At 36.5% G+C, this 27,198-nt stretch overlaps 1 protein-coding gene across 2 annotated transcripts in view; it reads right to left on the bottom strand.

The window, feature by feature from the left end:
- LOC145669488 (guanine nucleotide exchange factor for Rab-3A-like) overlaps nucleotides 1–27,198 on the bottom strand; it is a 260,862-nt gene that overhangs the window by 190,281 nt on the left and 43,383 nt on the right. Inside the window, exon 2 of one of the 2 annotated variants that reach the window (XM_081737662.1) lies at nucleotides 15,808–15,886. The exons of the other annotated variant lie outside the window; for it this stretch is intronic. The gene's annotated coding sequence lies outside the window, so the exon portion shown is untranslated. The remainder of the gene's footprint in view (nucleotides 1–15,807; nucleotides 15,887–27,198) is intronic. 2 annotated transcript variants of the gene reach the window in all.

Raw genomic sequence — 27,198 nt, 5'->3', positions numbered from 1 at the left:
ATTCTGGTAGCATACAGACCGCTTACATTTCTTTGCAGACAAGTTTAGTTACAAAAACACAAGAGTAGGCAACTGCAACGGAAATGAAGGGGGGAACGGGGCGGAGTCTTTAAAAAAAAAATAAAAATAAAAAGCAAAACCAAATCGAGTCAAGAACATGAAAGAAATAAGCTGAGAAAGTTGCTTAAAGGAAGCGAGGTGGTGCTCTGTGTAAGCGCCGTTACTTTTTAAAGCGGAGTTCTTGTTGATGTCCATATAACTTGACCTTCATGGTAACAACACATTTCGTACAGTTGCTGGCTGATGAGAGAATTGCTGCTGTTCCTTCGCTTACCCGTAACAACAACTAAGGCTACTTGGTTAATGTCCAAGAAGAGAATTTGCTTTCTTCTGTGGCCACTCGCCTGGAAAACTCCATTGAATGCACTTCAACGTTTCAACCACACACTTGTGCATTGGCAGCGGGGGTCAATGCCCCTTCCTCTCTTTTTATAATTACAAAAAAATCCTTCTGACGGTGTAATGTTTTAGTTTCAAGTAACAAATGCTAGTTTCGGTTAGACTGGCAGACGATATGAATTAACACATTAACTGGAAAATTACAATTTAAAAAAAAAAGAAAAGAAATTGTTTAACCCAATGGTTCTCAACCGATGAGTCACGACACACTGTTGTGTCACAGTTCGCTAAGGTAGATGCGTCGCGAAATTTTAGAATCTAAAAATAATGAAGAATCTAATAATAATTAGTTAAAATCGAGGCAGACTGCAGCAGTCAACATCTCCAGCAATAATGCTCAGTGCTATATAGAAAAAAAAATGAAATGAAATGAAATCTTTAAGTTTTACGTCTCACGATTATGTCGGCTAGGCTAAAGGAGACGGTGATGAAGAGAAATTAATGAAGAAAGTGGGAGGAAACAGGAGAACCCCGAGAAAATCCACGCACACGGTGTTTGTACACCACAAAGATCACTTGCTGCGAGCTGGGATCGAATCAAGGACCCCATGAACCAGAAGAGAACGCTTTACCACCGAGCCACCAAGGCTGCCAGTGCTACACAGAGTCATTACAAAATCTAATTGGTTTCACTATATTATTATTATTATTATTATTATTATTTATAATAAAAATATCAAACTAATAGGCAATATCGCGATGTCCTGGATGTAAATTTTGTCGTCAGTCAAAAAAAATTAAGGACCATTAGTTTGACCATTAACTGAAAGGTTAAGAGCCAAAGGGGGCAATATTTGGTGTATAAGAAGGAAGAACTTCTTTATCCTTGCTTGTCTAATGGCTAGCGCATCAGCGCCTTTGGTGCAAAGAGTCACGGGTTCGCGCCTTTGGTGCAAAGAGTCACGGGTTCGATCCCTGGTGGGGGAGCATTATACCTAGATAAATTGAACTGAAGCTATATGAGACGTGGACCTACTGATTAACATGAATTCCAAATTACATTAGCTCCCGCCGGGAATTGAACCCGGTTCTCCCACGCCAAAGGTGCGTACGCTAACTGCTTAACCACGAAGAAGCTCTAGTAGTAGTAGTAGTAGTAGTAGTAGTAGTAGTGGTAGTAGTAATAGTGGTAGTGGTAGTAGTAGTAGTAGTAGTAGTAGTAGTAGTAATAGTGGTAGTGGTGGTAGTAGTAGTAGTAATTATATAATGTGAACTTTTCATGATTGTTAACTGGTTCCAATATGTTAGAAGAGAACAAAAAAAAAAAAAATAATAATAATTAACTCCGAATTAGACACCAAGGAACATAAAGTTGGTCAAGGTTCTTTGAGTCCAAAAAGGAAAATAATAATAATAATAATAATAATAATAATAATAATAATAATAATAATAATAATAATAATAATAATAATAATGAAGTAATAATAATAATGATATGTGTCATAAATTAAAATGGAGACCGAAGCTATATAGTGTGTGATTTCTTACAACGAAGTGTTTGTTGTTTCTGGTATACAGCATATAAAGTAAATTCCCTTTTTCTTCATAACTAAATGGTTTTGTTCACAGCCTACAAAAAAGAGGATTTAGATCATATAATTTAACATACATAATATTGCTGCTGCCACAAATGGTGTTATAAAAATATTTTATTTTCCAGTACAAAAATAGCCTGCTTTTCACATCCCCCATCCCCTCTCTAAAAAGCTGTTAGGTTCTATTGTGAATATCAGCCTTTTTCTTTCCTTAATGAAGAAAATAAACAATCACAAATTTTATAACAAGAAATTATAATTAGCTCCGAGAAAACAAATCTAGAATTTTCAGGAAATAATTAAATTCAACAAATAAAGGGTATGATCATGTGTTTTATTGTTACTAAACAGAAAGCATTAACCCAAAAATACATTTTAAATTTCCCAAGGAAACGAGGAATATATTAGCCATACAGAGAGAAAGAAACTTAAGAAACTTATGCATAATTAAACGTACATGCATAACTAATTTGCTAAACCGTTTAATTTATTTACAAATATATTTTTTTTCCTTGAGAAATTCTTTTTAAGAACCAGGATACTTTGCAATAGAAAAAGGACTACGATTAAAATGCAAAGGAACTTTCTTTTTGCAACAAAAAATGAAAGCTTTAAGTTTAACGTCCCACCATTATATCTGATAGGTTAAGGAAGTTGAGTTGATTTTAACGTTTCGTTCAGCCGCGAGGCTACATGAGACGTGGACCTACTGTTTTAACGTGAAATCTGAACTGCATGAGCTCCCGCCGGGAATCGAACCTAAGTCTACCACACCAAAGGCGCGTATGCTAACCGCTTAACCACGAAGGAGCTCTGTTAGGCTGAGAGAGACGAAAGATGAAAGTAAATGAATGATGACTGAAGAATTGGTGGAATGAGAAAGTGGGAGGAAACGAGAGAACCCCGAGAAAACCCACGAGCTCGATGTTGTCCACCACAAACTTACTTGGGCCGGGATCGAAACCACGGACCCCATGCACCAGATGTAAGCGCTCTACCATTGTGCTACGATGCTATCTTCCTTTTTCCAGGGATACATGGTGGAGACGTTTTTAAAAAGTGGAAAATATTATTGCGGAGTTAGTTAGCTGATTGCCTTAATATTCGAAATTTTCAAATTTGATTTCGCATACCTGATCATTTTGACTTCTAAGATTTCTTATGGATGTTATGAAAATAGGTCTTCCAGATACTTCAGGATGTATTTCCTTTCCTACCACGTCATAAAATTTCGTAACACATACCACTAAAAAGTGGATCTCAACCGATGTGTCGCGACACACTGGTGTTACGCAGCCCTCTCAGGTCTGTCCCGAAATTTTAGAATTAAAAAAAAAAAAAAAACATGAAGAATTTAGTTGTAATTGGTTAAAATCGAGACAGAAGGTACACTCATGTCCAAAATAATTGTCGCATATCTGTAACTGTCTTCTTGTAAGATTGATAATGATTTTGCAGGGTACATTCATACAGATACTATGTGTATAACCGGAAAATGTGTATTTATGGTAAGTTTCATAGGGAAAAAAATATAAATACGAAATTTAGATAGAGTAAAACAAAATGTTGCTAAATGAACAAAAAAAGTTTTATTTTCGTTTTATTGTTCTTATTTACTGCTCTTTTAACATGAAATTTACCACATATATGTCTTTGCCGATTATACACATACTAACATTATAAGAAATACCGGGCGAATTCGATATCAAATTGTATTCCTACAACAACATATTTATAGACATGCGACAATAATTTTGGACATGAGTATACCTCTCAACACCTCCAGCGACAGCAATAATGCTCAGTACTACATACAGTCACTACTATACAAAAACTTATAGGCTTACATAATAATAATAATAATAATAATAATAATAATAATAATAATAATAATAATAATAATAATAATAATAATAATAATAATAATAATAATAAACATATCAAACAAATGTATCGCGTGTCCTGCCCGTATGGTAAAGTGTGTCGTCAATCAAAAAACGTTGAGAACCACTACAATAGAACACATCTTAATGTTCGAAATCTATTAAATTGAATTTTGATCAAATTTACTATACGTATCTTTTATCGGTAATACTTCTTTTGAGTTACTCACGAGAAACTGATACAAGCAATGTTTACGTACGTTCACTTCTTTTTTTTTTTTTTTTTTTTTTTTTTGTACACATGAACGTTTAAAAAAAAAGTAATAAGAAATGGTCTAGAAAAAGGAAAACAAAAAAAAAGCACTTAAGCACGAATTTATTGAAGGGACTTTCAATATCCCGTCTACTAGGGAGCAATGAACGGCTGTGAAAGTACAATTTCCGCAAAAATTGGCGGTTTCAGTTAGGTTAGGAGAGATAGTTAGTTGGCTGGTAATATGTTCGTTATTGGGAGATTTTTGCTTTTAGCACGTTTCTTTTAGGTGAACCGTACATCAAACTTTCTCGATTTAGCTTGTCTGTAAAAAAGAAAAAGAAAAAAATATATATATTTGTCTATTCTTCTTAATATTACAATAAATGAATGTTCACTACATGTACTGACAAAAAACACGAAAGAAACATTTCGATGAAGTGCAGTCTAACTTTCAACACCGTTTGTCACGACTAAGAATCATGTTTTCTGCATTTTTATTTTCCACTTCTGTGTAGACATTGGTTTATTACTTTTCAGTGATGCCAACTCGTGGGAAAAATCTCATTTTGTGGTAATTTTTTTTTACATTAATTTTTCAAATAGGAATAAAAAGAATTTTCGTCAAAATTGACAGCATATATGGGATTTTTCCATGTAATTATTTCATCGACGCTAACAAACTTCGCTATGGGCAGGAAGTAGGTTAATGTCGTTTGAACACAAGTAAAATCAGTGCTAATTATCAAATTTTTTGCTAATTGAAAAGTGCATGTGAAAGTTAAAATGATTTACGCAGAAATTTGTGAATCACACACAAAAAAAGCAACAAGGACCGTAAATTGCACTCCAGAGTTAAAAAAAAAAAAAAAAAAAAAAACATGAACAGAGAAAAGTACATTACCCACTGAAAAACAGCCTATTTCCAGGGCCGTAACTTAGATTTTTTCTGGGGGGCAAGCATTAATATGCATATTTTGACCCCCCTAGAAAAGTTGTTCTAATTCTTGGGCCCCCTCTTTCCATTTTTCTCTTACTATTTATGGTCTCTCCGGACCCTGTAGGCCTTCCTGCACGGCAAGGTCTACGGGGCCGTTAGTTACGTTCCTGGGCCCGTTCGATACATAAATTAATTAAGGGGACAATATTGACAAATCTCAAAGCAATATGAATAAATATTATTTCTAAGGCTCCTAATAGTAGACGGTTTTTTACTGAAATGGGCCCACGAGTCATTTTTGTTTTATTTACCTTTCGTGTGCTGTTTTATTTATATAATGTAGTGAACCTGTTTGATGCTTCATTTATATTTTCACGTTCCTATCGTATATGGGGTAAAAAAAAAATTGTCTTAAAATGGGACCCCCTCGAATGGCGGTGAGCTTCCCTGGAGGGGCAGTTGTCCCCCTGCCCCCCCACAAGTTACGGCCCTGCCTATTTCTAAAACGTCACACACGAAATAATTGGAGAATGAAGTTTGCCTTGTTTCACGACATTAAGCAGAAAATTAAAGCCCAAAACCGTGATGGAAATATTAAATTCTGATAACCAAATCTACCGGTACTTGTTTCAATCAAGAACCTCTTTTAACTAAGGAAAGTAGTTATTAGAAGTTTAGAAGATCAGAATTTACTAATAATTTACTCAAATATTGAAGAGAGTAAGTGACGTACAAGAGGTTCAATTTTTATACAGGGTGGCCCAAAAGTAGGTATACACCCTTGCATTGATCAAGTATAGCATTCTATCTTATAGGTTTATTTGCTTCGGCTGTTCCGAACTTAAGATATAAATAAAAAAGACATTAAGAACAAATAATAAAGAAACTAAGTCTACCTGATGGATAACAATAAGAAATGATATAAAAAAGGAATGAGTTGATCAGTACGGGACTGAATACCTATTTTCGGGCCACCCTGTATTTTATAAAATTTTAAAATTTTGTAATTAGTACAGTGCGTGGAAAAATTTAAGAGCAAAATGGAAATTTCTGTCTTTCAAGATGCAATTTCACGAGATTTCAGGTTGACATCAATGGTTATCTTTTTCTTCTTCTTCTTCTTTTTTTTTTGCATAGACTCCAAACTTTCGCACCATTTTACATGGGTCGAGTGCAGGTGCTTAATCTAATGGTGCATGTACTTATCTTGATTATAGCTTTTAATTTAGTTTAATGTTTCTCGACTTGTGGTCCGCGGACTCCTAGGGGGGATGCGAGAGATTGAAAGGAGGATCCGTGAGACATTTTCCTTTCATTAAACTTTATTTTACCCATGATGTTCAGAAATGGGATATTTGTAACATATACTACTTAGATTTCAACCAATTGAGAAGAATAGAATATAAAAGATAAAAAGAGGTAACTCCCTCATGGCTAAGCGGTTAGCGTACGTGCCTGAGACGTGGGAAACCCAGGTTCGATTCCTGTAGGATCTCACGTGGTTCAGATCCCATGTTAAGCTATAGATCCACGTCTCATATAGCCTCAGTACTCAAAGGGACGTTAAACTCATTTTTTTTTTAAAAAAAATCAAAAGATATAAAAAGAAATAAAATTACCAACCCTGGGTAAAAAATGAAGTTTAAGACTCATCACATTAGGTGTATGCTGAATTCATAATTTTAGGCCTAACAGGTATGATGTTTTTTGGATCCGATATATTTTAATAAAAAAAACTTCTTGTACGCCTTACATTTGGAGAACTACATACAGTGTAGCCAAACCCAAACTATCACCTAACTCAGTATGATGTGCTTATTCCGTAGAAAATACGAAAACTTGATTTAGGGGGCCATTCAAAAATTTTGTGTCCACTGAACGAAAAACTAATTATTGGTCAAGATCGCGATCTTTTGATCCATTTTTTATCATTCCTAAAATTCTTGTTTCGTCTTTCTTTCTTGGAATATCTCCATTTATAGCAGTGTTGCATTGTCATAAATGACGCATTTAGCGTCGTTGTAAAATTGTAATTTATCATTTTATTTTCATGATATGTAATCTAACTTTGATTTCATGGATGCTACTGAGAATTAACAGTAGTAATTAAAAGGAGCTGGCGGTATCATGAAGATTGGAAAACACTGACTTGATCTAAACAAACAAGTTGTGCTGAAGATCATGTTTATACTAAATGAATTAAATTAGGAGAACTACTTAATGTTCATTCCACGTCACCTGATAGGAAATGATGGGGCCGAGGTGGTTCAGTCGTAGAGCGTTCACTTCTGTTGCATGGGGTTCCTGGTTCGATCCCAGCTCGCCCCAAGTGGACTTTGTGGTCGACAAATATCATGTGTGTGTATGCAGGGTTTTTTCGGGGTTCTCCTGTTTCCTCCCACTATATTCATTCCACCATTTTATTCATCCCTCATAGTCACCGTCCCCTTTAGCCTAGCCGACATAACTGTGAGTCATAAAAGTGAAAGATTTTTTAAATTTCATTTCATGATAGAAATTAAGACAAACACCCCTCTAATAGCAGAGACAATTTGCAAACCGCTTGCTGTAAGCTTGTATTGCAAGTTGACCAAGCTTGCATCCAGCTTGATTCGAAAACATGCAAGCATGCCGCAAGTTGAATTCCAGTAACGAAGTTACATGCGGGCAACCTTGCATTCAGTGTTCCATTCAAGCTTGACGCAAGCGTTTTACAAGTCAAGTCAATAGCCAATGAAAGGCCAGTGATGCTGTGACGCTCTGAGAAAGGTCTAAAGTATCGCTTGCAAGTACAACAAACGTCATGCTGTATGAAAGCATGCGTTCGAAATGCAAGCATAGAAAGTCAAAAGCAAAGCACGCGCAAACTGGTCGAAAGCCTTCTTGCTACTAGGGCCTAACTTGCCCGTCTTTGTCACAACAAAAGGGGAAGACAACTCGCTGATTATGTGAGGGAGAGAACTTTTCCCAGAATACTGAACAATGTCAAAACTAATTATTCATCCGTCAGTGAGGCAGGAGAGGATTCGGAGAAAGAGGGCTGTGTGTCTGAATTACAGCATTGGAGAGGCCTTTTTCTAGCACGTGGTTGACTGAATATGTGTTTCGAGGCTTTGTTGCATTGCTCACACAAGTGAACCTCGGGTCGACTGTCCTGTTGTTCGGTTAATGTGCGACCAACCTAATTTTCACAGCACACTATCTTTGCCTCCAAGGGCTAGCCAATATACAGCTGGCCTAATTTTCACTATCTTGCCTTCAAAGCAGCTGGATTACATGACCAAGCCACTGGTTCCGGCAGTATTCATAGGATCGAGAAAAAAACGGAAACGAATTAGAATGGGCGGCTGCCGGATTCGAACCAGAAATCTTCTAAGCGAAAATACAATCTACTCACCTTTACGATTGATAGATTGCTTTGCATTTACGTGTTTTAACAGCAGCTACGCTGTGTTGGATGAGGGCTGAAACATCCATGCCCTCCTACCGTGAATCGAAGCCGGGACCTTGTACACCACAGACAGACGTGTTAGCCACTAAGATCAATTCATCGTTCATTCATTGGTTAACTAGAGCCTTTCTATTTCTTTCAAGTGTGCCCTCGGAAAATATGTGAAACATACTTCGGCCCCACTCCCGCCTCCCTTTGCTTTGGGAAAAAAGTTAATGACCTCGGCTGTTTGCCAATTTGTCATTCAATCGTTTGGTATTGACGAGTGAAGATCATAGGCTACTTAGAATGGATAAGAAGACGGAGGACAGTGAAGTCCGTGAAAGTTTCCGAAATGTTTCAATAGGGCAACCCTGTCCGACTCCAACTATTGAAAGATCTCGGTCACGGCAACTTGTCCCTCCTCTTATGAGGGAGATACGGGAAAACATAAATCGACAGCAGCGCAGGCAGAGGGACATTTGAAACAGAAATGCTCTAGTTAAAAGCTTTGTTGGTTTGGAGGTTACATGAGACGTGGGCCTACAACTTAACGTAGCTTTCGAATCACATGAGCTCGAACCTTGGTCTCCCACACCAAAGGAGTCCATTGCCCATTGATGGCGATGAGTACGAAAAAATTATCCTGTTAAAACAATGCTCTTTTCTCATTAGTGAAAGCTCCATCTATTGACGTGACGAGAAATCAAGCGGAAATATTTAATAACAGTCCTACTGCATCGAGATATCTTCCCCTCTTTTCCCCAGTTCCCTCACGGCACTGTCCCTTAAGAAACAGTTAGCACATTCCAGAAGAATCTCTGTCACGCAAAAAGATAAAAAAAAAAAGAAAGAAAGAAAGAAAATATACTCCACACATCTTTTGTGTTCGCTGTTGTGTTTCTATCTGCGTTACTATCATAGGCCGTGTGTGGAATCTCTTTCAGTGAAGAGTAAAAAAGACGAAAACATGACTTCGACCTGGAAGATGAACGAAAGAAGAAATCTGATTGGCTTTTAAAAGTGTGTTTGTTTATGTTTTCACACGTTAACATCTGGCTGTGACGTCTTACGCGGCAAGACGTGCATTGAAAGGATTGCAAAATGGCAACTACTACCACTTAACACAACCGCCGATGGAAAACCCAGAATTCTTCGCAAAAGAACTCACGCACACAGACGTTTTCGAAACTCTAAGGTAACTTGTAAGTACGTAGTATACCTACACACATATGAGTGCAACGAACGAAGACTTAACACTACACAACCTGGCTCTACATATCACTAAGAGATATTGCTGGCCAATGCAGCATTCTATGTTCAGGAGATGGATACAAGGAACGTCCATCCTCCAAAGGGTTTGGGAACAACACACAAAGTTGCCTTTTTCCCTCCAAATTTACCACCCACCTTAAATTTTTACTATTCTCCCTCTAAATTTACCTTAGTATCTGAAATTTACCAGCTTCATAAAAAATGTACCTTTCTACCCCTCCTTCAAAGTATCATTGTCCAGATTCAATGCACTATTTTCTCTGAGATTACAGAGTGCAAGCACCGTTGAGGTTGGACGTCTTGAATCCCACTGAGACTAGCAAGTGTAAGCCCCATTGAGCCTAAAGGGCTCGAATCCCATTGGGATTAGAGGGTGCAAGCCCCACTGACTTTGAAGGGCTCGATCCCATTGAGACTAGCGAGTGTAAGCCCCACTGAGCCTAAAGGGCTCGAATCCCATTGGGATTAGAGGGTGAAAGCCCCACTGAGTTTGAAGGGCTCGATCCCATTGGGATTAGAGAATACAAGCCCCACTGAGCTTGAAAGGTTTGAATCCCATTGAGATTAGAGAGTACAAGCCCCACTAAGTTTGAAGGGCTCGATTCTATTGAGACTAACAAGTGTAAGCCCCACTGAGTTTGAAGGGCTCGATCCCATTGAGACCAGCAAGTGATCGAATCCCATTGGGATTAGACGGTGCAAGCCCCCCTAAGTTTGAAGGGCTCGATCCCATTGAGACTAGCAAGTGTCAGCCCAACTGAGCCTAAAAGGCTCTAATCACATTGGGATTAGAGGGTGCAAGCCCCACTGAGTTTGAAGGGCTCGATCCCATTTAGACTAGCAAGTGTACGCCCCACTGAGCCTAAAAGGCTCGAATCCCATTGGGATTAGAGAATACAAGCCCCACTGAGCTTGAAGGGTTTGAATCCCATTGAGATTAGAGAGTACAAGCCCCACTGAGCTTGAAGGGCTCAAATACCATTGAGATCAGCAAGTGGAAGCCCCATTGAGATTGAAGTGCTCGAATCCCATTGAGATTAGAGGGTGCAAACCCAATTGAGGTTGGAGGGCTCGAAACCATTGAGATCAGAGAGTACACGCCCTATTGAAGTTGGAGGGCTCGAATCCCATTGGTATTAGAGAGTGCAAGCCCTATTGAGGTTAAAGGGCTCGAATCCTATTGAGGTTAGAGAGTGCAAGCCTCACAACTAAAACTGTAGAGCTCAAGTTCCATTGAGATAAGTGAGTGCAAGCTCTACTGAGGTTGGAGGGCTCGAATCCCATTCAGATTAGAGAGTGTAAGCCCCACTGAGCTTGAAGCATTCAAATTCCATTGAGATTAGCGAGTGTAAACTCCATTGAGGCTGAAGGCCTCGAATCCCATTGAGAGTAGCTAGTGTAAGCATTACCGAGATTGGAGGGCTCGAGTCCCAAGAACAGCAGGAGCAATAACTCTTGAGATTAAAGACTGCATTTACCATTGGAGTTAGCAAGTGCAAGACCCATGAATATTCGCGAATGTGACTCTGATGCAAAATCGACATTTGTGGCAGTGAATGTCCCTTCCTGGCCTAAACACCAGACAACTTCAGGGTTAATTTAATGCAATAAATATCTCACGACAATAGCTGGAAGCTCTTAAGATGTCGCTGTTGAAGTCTCTATCAGATAGTTCTTTCTTAAAAAGGAACTTTTAAAAAAAATGAGAATAGTTAATAGAATTTGCAAGGTAGCGAGGAGGGAAATCTTACGTGATGTGAAACAACTAGAGGGCAGTCACGCATACCTTCGTGACGTCATTAATTTCCACAAGGCTTGACACATATCTCTGTTTCGCATCTGCCTGCCTACGTTTCACTGTTGCAAATACACAAAAAGACCATAGGATCATTAACATTCTTTCTTTTTTCCCTATTTGAATGGCTGTTTCGTTTTCTGTTTTAAATGCCTACGCTCCCCAGTGCAACACGCCAAAGAACACCACGAAAAAAAAAAAAAACTTGGAAGTCATTTGCATTTTGTAATGGATGGCTCTTCTCTAAACCGTATATGCACAAAGTGTGGTTCTTCTCCCTTCTGGCACTAAAGGGGGTCATTCAGAGGTCATGATGCATCTTTGGAGAAAGGCAATTAACAGGGTTAGGATTTTTAGGTGCACATTTTTTTCTTTTAAAGTAAAAATGAGCTCTCGGAAAGTACCCGATGTGTTAAATGCAGTTTTTGGTTGGTAACAGAAATCATTTTCCATTACCTCTTTTCCAACTTTTCCGGTTCTTTATAATTTTATTAACTTAATCTATCCTGAAACCCTTTTTCTCTTTTTTGACCGGAGTTCCCTCATGCCTCTATGGTTAGCGCACTCGCCTTCCACGCAGGAGACCCGGGTTCGACTTCTAGTGGGAGCTCTGCAGTTCGTATCGCACGTTAAGCTGTATATCTACGTCTCATACTCGTATAGCTTCGCTACTGAAAATGGACGCTAAGAGCCCGAACAAAGCAATTAATACTCTTTTACTGCTAGGTTTTGAAAGTTTATTCAAAATTTCTGGGTCGTCGTGGGTTCAGTACTGTTTCGTCTGCAAGAGTCTGACAAAATCAAGCAGCTTGTGCTTTCTATGGATCCAGATGATGCAACTGGAGTTTCCAAGGTGCCCAGACCCGTGGCTGGAACACTAAGGCAGGGGAAAGTTTATATATATATATAGGATGTAACAAAAAGGTACGGCAAAATTTCAGGAGTGGATTCCTTATGAGTAGACAAGTAAAAAAAAAAAAAAAAATATGACCATATATCGGGAAAGGCATTAGTAGCGTTCGCAAAGAGGCTTAAGTCCCCCTTCAGCATTCTATTATGAAAAGCATTTACAATATTGAGATCTGAAACGGTATGAACTTGGAAGCTTCAATCCCCCCCCCCCTTGATGAAATTCTGTTTTCTGAAATGAAATTATCCTATACAGGGTGTTTCAAAACAACACCGACAACGTTTGGGAGGTGATTCCTGACACCAAGATAACAGAAAAAGTATAGACCAACCTGGGTGCACAAATGCTTCCTTCCGGAGTTATAGGCTGCCGAAAACATGAAAAAAATGAACTTTAAAGGTCCACAGCTCCGAAACTACGGGACCTACCGTAGTCGGGGCAGGCACGTAGCCAAGGGGTGGGTCCGGGGGATCCGGACTTCCCCCCTTCGGAACCCTAAATGAAAAAATAAGGAAGGGTGAAACAAAAAGAAACGAGAAAAAGAAGAATCAGGGTTTAAAATATAAAGCTACAGCAAACGTTTGGTTAATCTTTCTTATGAGGAACTTTGTGTGGAGGAAACGGAAGGGGTTGAACCTAAAAATTAATATTATTCGAACAGACCGTTCCGAATTCCATTCAGCTCCATGCTAATCCTATGGACTACAAATGACAATCGATAAACCTGATCTATCAAATAGATTGCCAGGTAGAACTTTAGAAATGCCCACAATCACCAATAATATCAGCCTGGCAACATAGATTCCAGTTACACTTGTTAAAGCAATTTTCAATTTAGCCGCAACGCTAATCCATTTTATAGGATGTGTTTACCGCCGAAAGAGATATCGTTGCTATCTTTGACGGCATTAATCGAAGATAAGAAAAAGAAGAAAAAGGAAGAAGACAAACAAGAACCGAGTTCGAATAACCTCGGAAGACTATATCTTTTTCAATATTTTTAAAATATTCTTTAACTCGAGATTTCTTTTTAGTTTGTTATTAAAATATTAACATTTTATTGTCCTAACAAACTAATATGGGTATGTTGCAAGTAAAATAGTTTAGATTGATCGTACCCGTGGTGAGTGTAACCACAGTATTTTAAGTCACGACCCCCTCCCTCATTACGAAATCTTGGCTAAACGAACCAATATATGTTGCCAGTAAAATAGTTTAGAATGATCAAGCCCCTGGTGTAATAACCACAGTATTTCATGTCACGGACCCCCCCCCCTATTACGAAATCCTGGCTACGTGCCTGGTCGGGGCAAGACTTCACTTAGCAACTAATATGTGCTCTATCCAAAAATACATGTTTCAGTATCCTGCGGTACTCACACAAAAATTTTTATAGAGGGAAATTGACTAAGGGCATATAATTTGAAGTACTCACGAACTACTTCTGTAAAACCTGTTGCAGAAGTTCTGCAGGATTTTGAAACATGAGTATTTGGATAGGGCCCATACTAGTTCTTAAGTGAATCCTTGACCCACCTACGGTATCTCGGATAGTACAGCAGCAATGGAACTTCAAAGCTCTTTTGTTTCATGTTTTCGGCAGCCTATAACTCTAAAAGGAAGCATTTGTGCACCCAGGTTGGTCTATACTTTTTGTCTCATCTTGGTGTCAGGAAACCACCTCCCAAGCGTTGTCGGTGTTGTTTTGAAATACCCTGTATATTAACTATTAGGGAGCATGGGAAATTAGCGCTAGAGCGCTCACCTCTGGTGTGTGGGGTCCCTGGTTTCAATCTATTCATCATTCGAGTTTGTGCTAGAGATATAATCGTCTCTGTGAGTTTTTTTTTTTTTTTTGGAGAACTTTCCCCGTTTCCTCCCGCATTTTGAATCCGCCAATTCTTTCATAATCATTTGCTTTCATGACTCATCCATCTGTTTTAGTCTACACCGTATAACCATAACCAAAAATTCCATTTCATTACGTATCGCGAACACTTCTGAAGTTTTAAGTATAATGTACACATACTCATGCCCAGAGTTTATACATTCGTTGGTTATTTTGGAAATTGAAATACTATCGAAATTGAGTGAATTTTTTTTTTTTGAACCGGTATTGGAATTTCGTTAATTTTGCAAATTTTAAGAAACTCCCAAACAGGAAGCACCAACATTTATTAATCCGTGGTAGCTTTAAAAAAATAAAATAAAATAAAATAAAACTTGCGTATTAATAGAAAGTTTTACTAGTTTTGTAAGCTGCAGTCTTCAAATTGTGAATATTACGGCTTGGTGGCGTTATCAATCAACGAAACAGCATGTTTCAAGATAAATAAACCAGATGCGCAAAAAAAAAAAAAAAAAAAAAAAAAAAAAAAAAAAAAAAAGCTTGTTGGGAGAGCTTTAAAGTATTTCGGGCCCCACGCCTACGTAACATTGAACCTGTCTTATTACGTACCCGAAAATACGATAAGTAATTGTTGAATACTGCCAGCAGCTATATTTTTTAGAAAAAAAAAATATAGAAGTAGATTATTTTTACAAGAAAAGAAAGAGTACAGATGAGGTGTAAAATGAAATCTTTAGGCTACGTTAATCATTTGAGGCGCCTAGTATCAAAATTTTTATCGAGGCGCCAATCCATTTTTTTTTTTTTTAAATCGAAATTGAGTTATATATCGCTTATTATATGTTTGATCTAAAGGAATTCCATGGAAACAGAATTTTGTTTAAAAGTTTAATATTTCATACTAAAAGAACTAAAGCCTGTGACAAACATCTTGGCATTTCAGCTAAACGAATAAAACGCAAGCTCTGACGCGACGTTGCCAACTTGTAAAGGGGTGTGGCTATGACTAAGTAGAGGAAATACAGCGCGATTAGGTAGCAGAGGATACACGTGGATGTGTACAAAACAAACGTGGCAACACTGCTGGCCTCTCATTTGTTAGGAGCATTTAAAGGAAACGTGGAGCGCCTCCTTCAAATGCCAAGATGTTTGTCACGCCGTTTAGTTCAAATATGGGACTTTGTATGCGTGTATATGGAGCTTCACTTACTCGAAACTAAGCGAAATGGATGTAGCGGATTTTGATACTAGGCGACTCATTTCTCTGTTAAACAAAGATAGTTGTGTTAAGAAAGCCTACAAATATTAGTCGAGTTAGGAATTTTTTTTGGGGGGGGGTCCGAACCCAGTGAACCCCTTCCCCCTGGGTGCACCCCTAAAATAAAATAAAAGCTATTTAATAACGACATACGTTGCTTTTATTCTGGGAAACACTTAATATCTTAAGAGAAGTTTAAGAAGACCGAACATATCCCTACCTTGGCGTTTCGTAGATTAAGCAAATGATTTTGGTGTTTCGACGTCGAAACAAGAAGTTTGGTCTCAATGGCTCCCACACTGTAAAGAGAAATTACATCTATTACTTAATCTATACTATGACGTATACTCCAATAAAAAGAATAAAAAAACATTATCTCAATTACAGCAATATTGTCCCTAAAAGTACTGTGACACAACTTCAACAAATAAACGCAAAACATGTCCTAACAAATCTACAAAAATCAGTAATATTAGACACCTGTCATATGTTCAGAAAATTCTTTAGGGAAGAAGAACTCTTCAAATAATCTGCACTTGTCAGAGACGGCCATTAAATTATTAAGCTGAAATCGGTTTAGACCAAGATACAGCAATAATAACAATAAAATAATAATAATAATGAAGGTTTAGGTTAATTTATGAACTTCAAAATACAAATTCTCAAATATGAATTGACAGGAAATCAGCTGGAAACAAAAGAATGTAAAAGTTCGTAGGTATTTATGTTATGTTATGGAGAAAATATCTAACTGCATATTTGTTATATAATATGAACAACATATAAAGCAGGAATATAAAGTAATTAAATTTATAATATATTGCATTCCATATATGCTTTCTCTCTCTCTCTCTCTCTCTCTCTCTCTCTCTCTCTCTCTCTCTATATATATATATATATATATATATATATATATATATATATATATATATATATATATATATATATATATATATATATATATATATATATATATATATATATATATATATATTCATTAAATGAACTTTAGCTTTCGCTTCATTACTTAAGCGTGAAAAAAAAAAGTTTTCATTGTAACATGTGAACATTTATTTACTTACAACTACTATACTTGTGTACAGACATAATTTTACAAGCACGGTGTGTTTGTGTTATGCGATAATAACTGCACTATTTAGCATTTCCTTCTTTAGTTGCTTAAATACCACAACCGGACGACTTAAAAGCTCAAATATCAATTTAGAAATCTTTTTGTTCATTACTTATATGATATATATGGTGTATGATAGGGTCTATTATATGATATGGTGTATCGGATATTTTCAACCTTTTGTTACTAACGCTGGTAATAAGATTTATAAAAAATCTGTGGGCCAAAGACTTCCCTATGCATAAGCGTATACATATTAGTAGAATATTAGCATAATTCTTATTTGAAGTTTCCAGTTACATCTCAACCACATCACTGACGTTAGAATCATCAGAAGCAATTTTCGGATCAACATTTCTACCATCTATTTGAGTTTCCAGTTCTATCAGAGCATTATATTTTTCATAATGATTCTCCATTCTTTGGACTAAACCAACCATTTCTTTCTTACACGTTTTGCAACGAGCTCGTTTGGTCGTTTTCTTATCTGACGGAGTTTGAGTTACTTTCATAAATTTGCTACAATTGACGTCTTTTTTTCTTTCCGTAAATCTCATGTTAACACTAGAAGTCCGCATCGAATATTGTAACGTTAAGTCCGCATGGGGGTCAAATTTGATCCCACACTTAATTTCGCAGCAATTATGTTTGGTTATTTATTTATTTCACTGATTTAGAGTTAATTAAAATATCTTAAATAATAGTAAGGCATCCATGCGCATAACCCATATAATTATCAATATTTAATACAAAATAACAAATATCTATAGATACTAACTTAGAAACAGATTCTATAAATATTTTACTTAGAAAACATACTTTTGATTCTATATGCTACTCTTTTATTTATAACTCAAGGAAAATTAAAGGTGTTTCCGTTTTTGAAAGTTTCGCGAAGTCCACTTGGGGTCTTTTGGGACTCCAACACAGTTTTTCACAAATTTTGTATTTCTATTTCTAAGTTTATTGCTTTATTTGAATAAAAAATATAAAATTATACGCAGAAAACTCTCCAAAGCAAAGTTACAATAAAACAGAACAATAGAACTAAAAGTGTAAGAAATATAATAAAATATATCATGTTGGGGTCATAAAAGACCCCCAAGCGGATTTCTAGTGTTAAACCACTCCAAGTTGTACGGTGACTGAGAACCAACATGTACTGCCCCAACGAATCCCTATGAGATTTTAATTTCAGAACCGCAATTTAGCAATGAATCCTTTGTTTGTTTTCTGAATACAACACAAACACTTGTTTCCATGATAATTCTTTTATTTACTTTTTTAATGTAATTTCTACAAGTAGTCTAACCTTCGACTACGACTCTTTCTCGCAAGTTAATTGATAAGCATTTAAACAATACAATAAATGCTAAAAACAAGGCGAAAAAAAGACACAAAATAAATTGTAGATCATCACATTGATTTGTTGTAGCCACAAGAAATCAAAACATTCACATGAGAAGAAAATAGTCTTTTGAATGGGAAGCACTTTTTGACGTCTTTCTCTGGCAGATTTTTTTTTTTACAAAAAATAAAATAAAATAAAAATAAATATATGTTTAAAACAAGCCTTAAAAATATATATTTAAAACAAAATGTTTAAAACGTACATAAAATTTGTTTTAAACAAAATCAATTGTTCAAAATAAGTTTTAATCATTTGTTTTAAACAAAACAACCCTGGTTAAAAGTGAGTTGCCTTAAAACGTTTTAAAACAATAAAGTATTATTATTATTATTATTATTATTATTATTATTATTATTATTATTATTATTATTATTATTATTATTATTATTATTATTATTATTATTATTATTATTATTATTAACTTTGTATCGGCGAAGACATAAAATCGAGTTACTATGTACGTTCAAAGTGGAGTGTAAAAAAAATCATATGATATTAATTTGAGGTTCTCTCGCTTCCTGGGGAAATTACACACATTACATAACGCGCAGAGATATATTTAAATGATGATGTGGATGAGGATATGATGTGAATGTATCATTTGTGAGAATTATTGTCGTACGAATAGAAAGCGCAGGCTCTTGCTGTAAACGATATTGATCTGTACTCTGCATGGAATGGAATCCTTTTCTCAATGCTCTTCCGGAAGGGGACACCACGAGGGGGGGGGGGGGAGGATAACGCGGAAAAATTGGTCCTGAAGAAGGACAGAGAAGACAAGAGAAACAATGCAAGTTTACGAGTGTACTTGCTCTGTTTAACTTTTGTAGAAGGTCTTTAAAATATCATTTTACCCAGAAAATGGAAAATTTTTGATGTTTTTGAAAAAAAAAATCGTAGAAAATACAGGGTTATTAAAAAGGAAAGAACAGATTTGAAATATTTATTTCTTTCAAACTACAAAAGATAGAAACATGATTGGAACGTTACTTGATTAAGAAAAGTTTGCAATTTAAACAGCCCGGATAGAACTTCCAATCACGGCCGCATTGGTGCTGCTGTTTGTTGTTGTTGTCTGTAATGAAATGGCGGCGTCACCACAGGAGAAGTCTTTTTGTGTGCTACAATTGGCAAAACTTGAGTCCATTGTTGCAGTTCAGCGAGCATTTCGCCGTCAATTTAATAAACAACCGCCGCTTCATAAGCAAATTTACGAGTGGCATCGAAAATTCGTAGAAGATGGTTACATCTGCAAAGGGAAAAGCACGGGACGTCCACGCACATCGAACGAGAATATCGAGCGTATTCGTACACTTTACGAAGGAGCCGAAAGAAATCCACATCACGAGCAAGCAAAGAACTTTAACATTCGTCAACCAACGGTATGGTGAGCTCTAAAACATCGTCTGCACATGAAGCCATACAAACTGTGAATTCGATAACTAGAGACCAGCTGTGGCAAGAAATGAGCCACCGTTTTGACATTTGTCGTGTAACACACGGTGCTCACATTGTATGCACACCATAATTACTAACAATAAATTGGAAACTTTCTTAATCAAGTAACGTTCGAATCATGTTTCTATCTTTTCTAGTTTGGAAGAAATAAATGTTTGAAATCTGTTCTTTCTTTTTGAATAAACCTGTAATTCACTTTTTTTTTTTTTTTTCAAAGGCATTTTTCTGAAAACTAAAACACTAGTCGCTCATTAAATATAAATTTTCATAATTTTATAATTGTTCTAACATTGTAGATTTAGTTTCGTTAACAATTCTTGGGTACGAAGAAAAACGACATTCTACTAGAACTCATTGTACAGTTAGCGACAGATGTTCTTTCAGTTTGGTAAAAATTTATTTTGAAAATAACGGTAGTATAGCTGGAACGTACAGAAAATCACTTTCTTTTTTAATTTACTGAAAACTGTACTCAAACTGTCATTCCATTTTTTCTTTTTTTTCTTTCTTTTTTTCTTTTTTTTTTTACAAAACTAATTTCATCACACGCAAACAACTTTTGTCACTGACTGTACAAGTATTGACAATAACATTGATGCAAAATATCTTAAAACTCTAATATATGTTTTTTTACTGATTAGAAAATTTTCAGAACTGGAATCCTTGTGAAGAAGTTTCAAAATGTGATCAGCGTCTAAATTGCGCCGATTCCTTTCTCAGCAGCATAAACGAGACCAGGACACACCTGTTCAAGTAAGCTTCCTCTATGCCAATACATGTACCAAGGCAGCCGCGTACCCAAGCCCGTATCCACGGGGTGCTAGGGTGGGCCGCCCCCCATAATTTTCACTGCCCCCTAAAATTTTCACGGTAGGCTTGCAAATGAACTATAATATGGTAGGGTCGCCCCCCTAATTTCTACCGGGCCTCCTACATTTTTGGGCTGGCTACGGGCCAGCGCGTACCCAAAATTTTTTGTTGACAGGGGGGGTATCCCAACACTACAAACCGCTACGTCTATGTAACATTGAAAAGATATTAGTCTGCATCCGAAAAGACAATAAGTAATTGTAAAATACTTCCAGCTATATTTTAAGAAAGAAAAAAAAAAATGATAGAACTAGATTGCTTTTATAAGAGAAAGAGTACACATGAAGTGTAAGATCAAATTTTCATATTACATGAGTCATTTCCCTGTTAAACAAGTAGAGTTTTATTGAGAAAGTGAACAATGTATGTTCAGTTAGGAAGTTTTCGGGGGAAGGAGGAACCGGAAGCAGTGTATCCATGGATGCGCCCCTGTACAGAAGAGACATTTTACGATTATAGCCTATAATTTAATTACAATAAAAATGTAAAGTAAATGGCGTCGTTCGTAATACTGGACATTCGTTCCACGATCGGCATAGCCTGTTGGTCGTCTGGAAAATGCCAAATGGAGTAACAATGTTTGTTTGTTTGTTAATCAAAAGACTATAGGCACGAGGGAACTCTGAAATGATAATGAAACAAACCTTTAGTTTACATGTTAACTCTCATTCTCATCACAGACGAGAAAAAGACACCCCATTTTGAGTTTAACGTGGGATCGAAAGTGTATGAGGTTCCACCGGAAACCGAACCCCAGGCTTACGCGATGGAAGCTAACAGTGCAGCCACAAGCGAAGTGGTGCCAGTGGTGTGTAATCCAGCTTTTTGGAGAGAAATAAAATTGTGGGGAACAGTCTATAGCAGCCTTTATCAAACGGATAAAACTTCACAAAATAGAATTATCTCAACTTAGCTCAGTTGATTAATGCTTATATCCATTAACACTTCACGAAGTACGTAATTATCTCAATTGATCAATGTCTTTACAATCTTCGTCATAGAAAATTCACAAAGTACTAATAACCTCAATTTAATAATGCTTATCCCCATGAAAACTCCATAAAGTACGTAATTATTTCAATTGATTATTGTTTATTTCACTGAAAACTTCACAAAGTACGAAGTGATCTCAACTGATTAACGCTTATCTCTGTGAAAACTCCACAAAGCACATATTTATTTCCGTGAAAGCTTCATAAACTACGTACTTATCTCAGTTGATCAATGTTTATGTCCGAACCGTGGAAAATTCACATAGTACGTAATTATCTCAATGATTAATGCTTATCTCCGTAAAAACTACACAAAGTAAAGTGATTATTTCAGTTGATCAAAACTTACCTTTGTCCATGGAAACTTCACAAAGTAAGCTATATAGTTATTTGAATTGATTAATTCTTATCTCCCTCAAAACTTCAAGAAAGTAACATAATTATCTCAGTTGATTAATATTTACCTCTGTCCATGAAAACCTCAGAAACTACGCAGTAATCTCAGTTGATTTATATGCATGAAAATTTAATGAAGTACGCAATTATTACAATTAATTAATTAATGCTTATCTCTCTGAAAACTTCACAATGTACGTTATTATCTCAATCTAAACATATCTATCTCCATGAAAACTACACAAAGTAGATGTTGCGTACTTATCTCTGTTGATCAATGTTTACCTTCATCTGTGTAAACTTCACAAAGTACGTACTCCATGAAAACTTCAATGAGTACGTAATTATCTCAATAGAATCATGCTTATAATTATCTCAATCGAATCATGTTTATAATTATCTCAATCGAATCATGCTTATAATTATCTCAATCGAATCATGTTTATAATTATCTCAATCGAATCATGTTTATAATTATCTCAATCGAATCATGTTTATCTCCGTGAAAACTTCACAAAGCAGTAAATTATCTCAACTGATTAACGTTTACCCCCGTGAAAACTATAAAGTTTGCCCTCAAAATTCAATCCCATGCCCATATTGACAATACGAAATTGTGATAGAACTTGATATAAGGTTGCCTTCCACTCGGGTTTGAAACATATTTAAAACCATCTTTTAAGTTTTACACTGTTGCACATCTTTACAGATTTTGTCACTTGCACAAGTGAAAATCTATAACGGTTACAAAATCTGCCATTTCATTATAATAAGAAGACCGCAATAACTGTAAGGTTCAGAGGATTTTTACATCAGATACGAAGCGAGAAATGTGTGAATTTAGTCACACGTTATGATTTAAGATTAATCGCGAATTCTGTGCACGCTTGACAACACAAAACTCTCCGCCCCCTATTATTTTTTTTCTGCCAGATGGGAAATTTCTTAGCTATTAAGACAAAGAAGAAGAAGAAGAAGAAGAAACAAACATGCTTTTACTAGCTGGCATCACTTCTAAGAAAACCAAGAGTTAGCTTTGGTATCAAATTCCTTCTTTCTCCAAACAACATTGCTTTGTAAACTGAAAAACTGAATGATGTCTTGGGTAATATTGTTTTATCATTGTGTTCTGATGATGTTTAGTTAACAAGTGCTAGTTGTTCCGGTATATAAACAATTGCAGTTGCTTATGGAGTAGGTTTTTTTTTTCTCAAACTGTGATCCGCCGATTAGAAGTGATCCTCAAGGCCTTCCTTTATGATTCCATTAGATTCATTTTTAGTGGACAAAAGGACAAGAAAAATAAAAGTCAAGCGAACTCCGTACCACACACCAGTTGAGATGAATCTCAAATATGATATGGATAATTGCATATCAGGTGCGCACCTAGAAATTTTTGTTGGGAGGAGTCAAAGCTTCGAGGTGGGCAACACTACAAGCCACTAACTACGTTTATGTAGTATTGAACGGGTATTATTCTGCAGCCAAAAACATGATAAGTAATTGTAAACAAGGGCGCCCATCGGGGGGGAGGTAGCGGGGGGGGGGCGATTGCCTCCCAAAGAGAAAATTGTACTTCAGAATATCGAAAATCCAATAGAATTTTTACATTAGTTACAGCAAAATTTGAAACTATTTTTGAAACGTCGCTTATACTTGCCCCCCTTGGAAACCACAACATGGGAGCCCTTGATTGTAAAATACTTCCATTTATATTTTCAGAAAAAATGATAGATTGTTTTTTATAAGGGAAAGAATACGGAAGAAGGTAAGATAAAATTTTCATGCTATATCACTCATTTCTCTGTTAAACAAATATAGTTTTATTGAGAAAGTGTTCAAATGTATGTTGAGTTACCAAGTTTTCTTGAGGGGGGATCCAGACCCAGTGGACCCCTTGTGGGTGCGCTCCTAGTGTAAATCATTATGCACACTTTTCCAGAGAATTGAGAACAGTTTCTTTTTTTTCTTCTTTTTTTCTAAACCTAAAAATTTATTTAAGACAATCACTCCATCTATTAAGATAAAAGCGTGGGACGTAAAACTGGAAGATGAACGTGGTACCTAAGTATTATACTAATCAATACAGCTCGGATTTATATTCAAAATACATGTTTATAGTAACATGCAAAAACGTATGGATAGAAGGTATTTTTTTTTCTTTCCGATGGACTTGTAAGGATTCGTTTGGGAGACGGATATGATAGCGCATATAAGTGCATATTTTGAGTGAATTTCGATATGCATGTATACTTCGTAAACTTTGCAGGATACTGCATATTTCCGATTTTTATTGCTGCATACTAGCATATTTCATCGTATATCACAAGGAAATAGATTATATTTAAAGTGATCTGAATCACTTTGTATACGTAGATGTAGATTTTGTTTTCTTTTAAATAAAGTGTTGTTTGTTGCTCACAATCCTGGTTAAATTCACTTTCGATTCCAACAGAGGTCATTAAGGTAAGATATTTTTGTTAGGAACTGAAATTTTATTTTCTTAGCGTATATTTCAATGCATATCACACACCCGGTGGAAGACTGTTACAAGTCAAAATTACACATTCATGGGAACATGACTTTTAAAGTTTGCTATTCTATTAAAATCGATCCCTAGAATGCTGGTATTTCTGCCACCTAGGAGTTAATTTGTTTAGGTACGTTTATGCGAAAATACCGAGAGGTAGAGCTCGCTTCTCTCTCTCTCTCTCTCTCTCTCTCTATTCTCTTTTGAACGATAGTAACTCAAAATGTATATTTTTTGAGTTGTAACAGTCTTCCACCGGGTGTGCGATATGTTAAATTTTTAATGCATATTTTAGAGCATATATTTTATATATATATATATATTTTTTTTTCTTGCATATTTGCATGCATATCTCGGGGTTGGTTTGTGCATGGAAATCCGGGCTCTACTAATCAAGCTTAAAGCTGTCACATTAGTAAGAGGACAAACAGTACATAGTATGGTTAATGGAGATAGCTCCAAATTATAAGTAACTCTTAAAGTTTCATTTGCCTTTAACTGTAGATCATATCCCAGTGTTAGAGGGCCCACCTCTGGTGCCTGGAGTTCCTGATTCAATCCCATCTCGCGGCAAACGGACTTTGTGGTGAATAAACACTGTGTGCGCGGTTCTCCTGTTTCCTCCCACTTTCTTAATTTCATCTGGTATAATCACCGTCTCCTTTAGCTTCGGTGCACTGAGTATATGAACGTGAGCCGTTAAACCCAGAAATTTCATTTCACTATATAGCGTGTCTACAAAAACCCCGTGAGATTTCGATTGAGTATAAAATGAAATCTTTTTGCAATGTTTTGGTAAATAAGGTATCAGGAAATGTAGTAACTCAAAGCGTTTTTGTTTCTTTCCTACAGATTCTAACATTCACTCCTTGTTCCATCAGAGGGCAGTAAGTTCAAGATGGCGCTCGTATGATGATAACCTGAGGTCCAAGATCATTTTCAGTGATGAAGCAAGATTTCACGTCCATGGGAAGGTCAACAGACATAATGTGCGAATATAGGGGTCGGAGAATCTCCACGCCACACTAGAACTGTAACGTAATTCACCCAAGTTTTTTTTTTTTTTTTTTTGCCATATCAGAAGGAAAACTTTATGGACATTTTCTTTTTCTTTTTCTGTTTCTTTTCTTTCTTTTTTTAAGGTATAACTGTGAGTGGCGAAATTTACCTGGATATGTTAGGAACTAGTTGATACCATAACTTACTGAGGTAGGTGACTATCTTTTCAAACAAACTGAAGCACCACCACACTGACATCGCAATGTCTGTAACTTTCTGAATGAGATCCTGCCAAAGAGATGGATTGGTTGTGCTAAACGCAATGACCAAGTGTTTCTCCTAAGTCATCGGATCTTACTGTATGTGATTTCTGTCTGGGGGGGGGGGTATGTCAAAGACCTTTACTACCCTCAACTATGAAAATTCTGAAGGAACTAATCACAAAAGCTATCAACACAATCATACCGGATACGCTTCGAAGAATGTGCAGTGAGCTTGATTATCGAATAGATTTGCCACGTAACATGTGGGGTCCAGGGGACGCGGTAGCTCAGTGGTAGAGCGTTCACTTCTGGTACCTGGGGTCCCTGGTTCGATCCCAGCTCGCGCCAAGTGAACTTTATGTTGGACAAATACCGCGTGCGTGGGTTTCCTCGTGATTCTCCCGTTTCCTCCTACTTTCTTCATTCCACCATTTCATTCATTTCTCACCATCACCGTTTTCTTTAGCCTAGCCGGCATAACTGTGGGACGTAAAAACTCAAAGACTTTTACGTGGAGCCCACATCCAGCGCCTGTAATGAACATACACCACATGAAACTTGATATACCTTTAGGCAAAAAATGAACACAAAATTCAAAAAAAGTTTTCATTTTATACATAATTAAAATCACGGAGTGTTTTTAGCGAACACACTGTATTTAATCACATTCAACTGAACAACATGAGATGCTTAAAGATCAAATGTCATGCGTGTCATGATCAAGTATAGCATTAAACAATACGGTGTTCACTGCCAATCTGATTAAATGGGGTTTTTTGTATACTGTACATGAAAACTATACACTGTTAACTATACACTACTTTTTTAAATATATTTTTCCTAACCACAATGCAGATACTACTTGTAACTTCTGCGTATATGAAGTTCTTTTTTTTTTTTTTTTTTTTTTTTTTTTTCAAAAGGAAATACGTTCTCCCAAAGGATGAGATGCTACAAGGTCGAGTCCTTGTTTTCAAGACAACCAAAGAATGGTTTAACACTTTTTCTCATTACGACCTTCGCTATATAGCATCCATCTCATCGTCCCTGCGGCGAAATCTTTCTAAATCAACACAATGAGAACAGCCTCCAGAATAAAAGAGTCTGATGAATGAGGTGGGTGGGCTTAGGAGACGAAAAGAAATTGAGCGTAAAAAGTAAATTGCAGGAGGTCGTACCAAATATGGAAGGCAAGATTATCATAAAATCTCATGGGTCTCAGCATTAAAGTTCAAACTGAGTTCTAGGACATTTTATTGTGTTATAATCTACCTTCTATCTATCTATCTAAATAAAAATAAAACTGACTATGTTACTTTATAACTCTCGAACCACCTGACCGATCTCATTAAATTTTCAACATAGATGAGGTTCCGGCCTGGGACGTTTTTTTATCATTTCACTTTGACTTTGCGCTTTACGGGAGAGGGAGGAGAGGAGATATATAAGAATGATCGAAAATGACCGATGTTAGTGACGAATCAATAATTTTCGGGGTCACTGAGATAAACGGTGACACTTCCGATGCTACTTAAATCCAAATTGAGGCCCGCAACTTGG

This window comes from Thermobia domestica, chromosome 14 (genome assembly GCF_964235325.1).
Source record: "Thermobia domestica chromosome 14, izTheDome1.hap1.1, whole genome shotgun sequence".
Classification (NCBI taxonomy): domain Eukaryota; kingdom Metazoa; phylum Arthropoda; class Insecta; order Zygentoma; family Lepismatidae; genus Thermobia; species Thermobia domestica.
The sequence above is the reverse complement of the archived record's forward strand: the minus strand, read 5'-3'. Positions and strand labels throughout refer to the sequence as shown.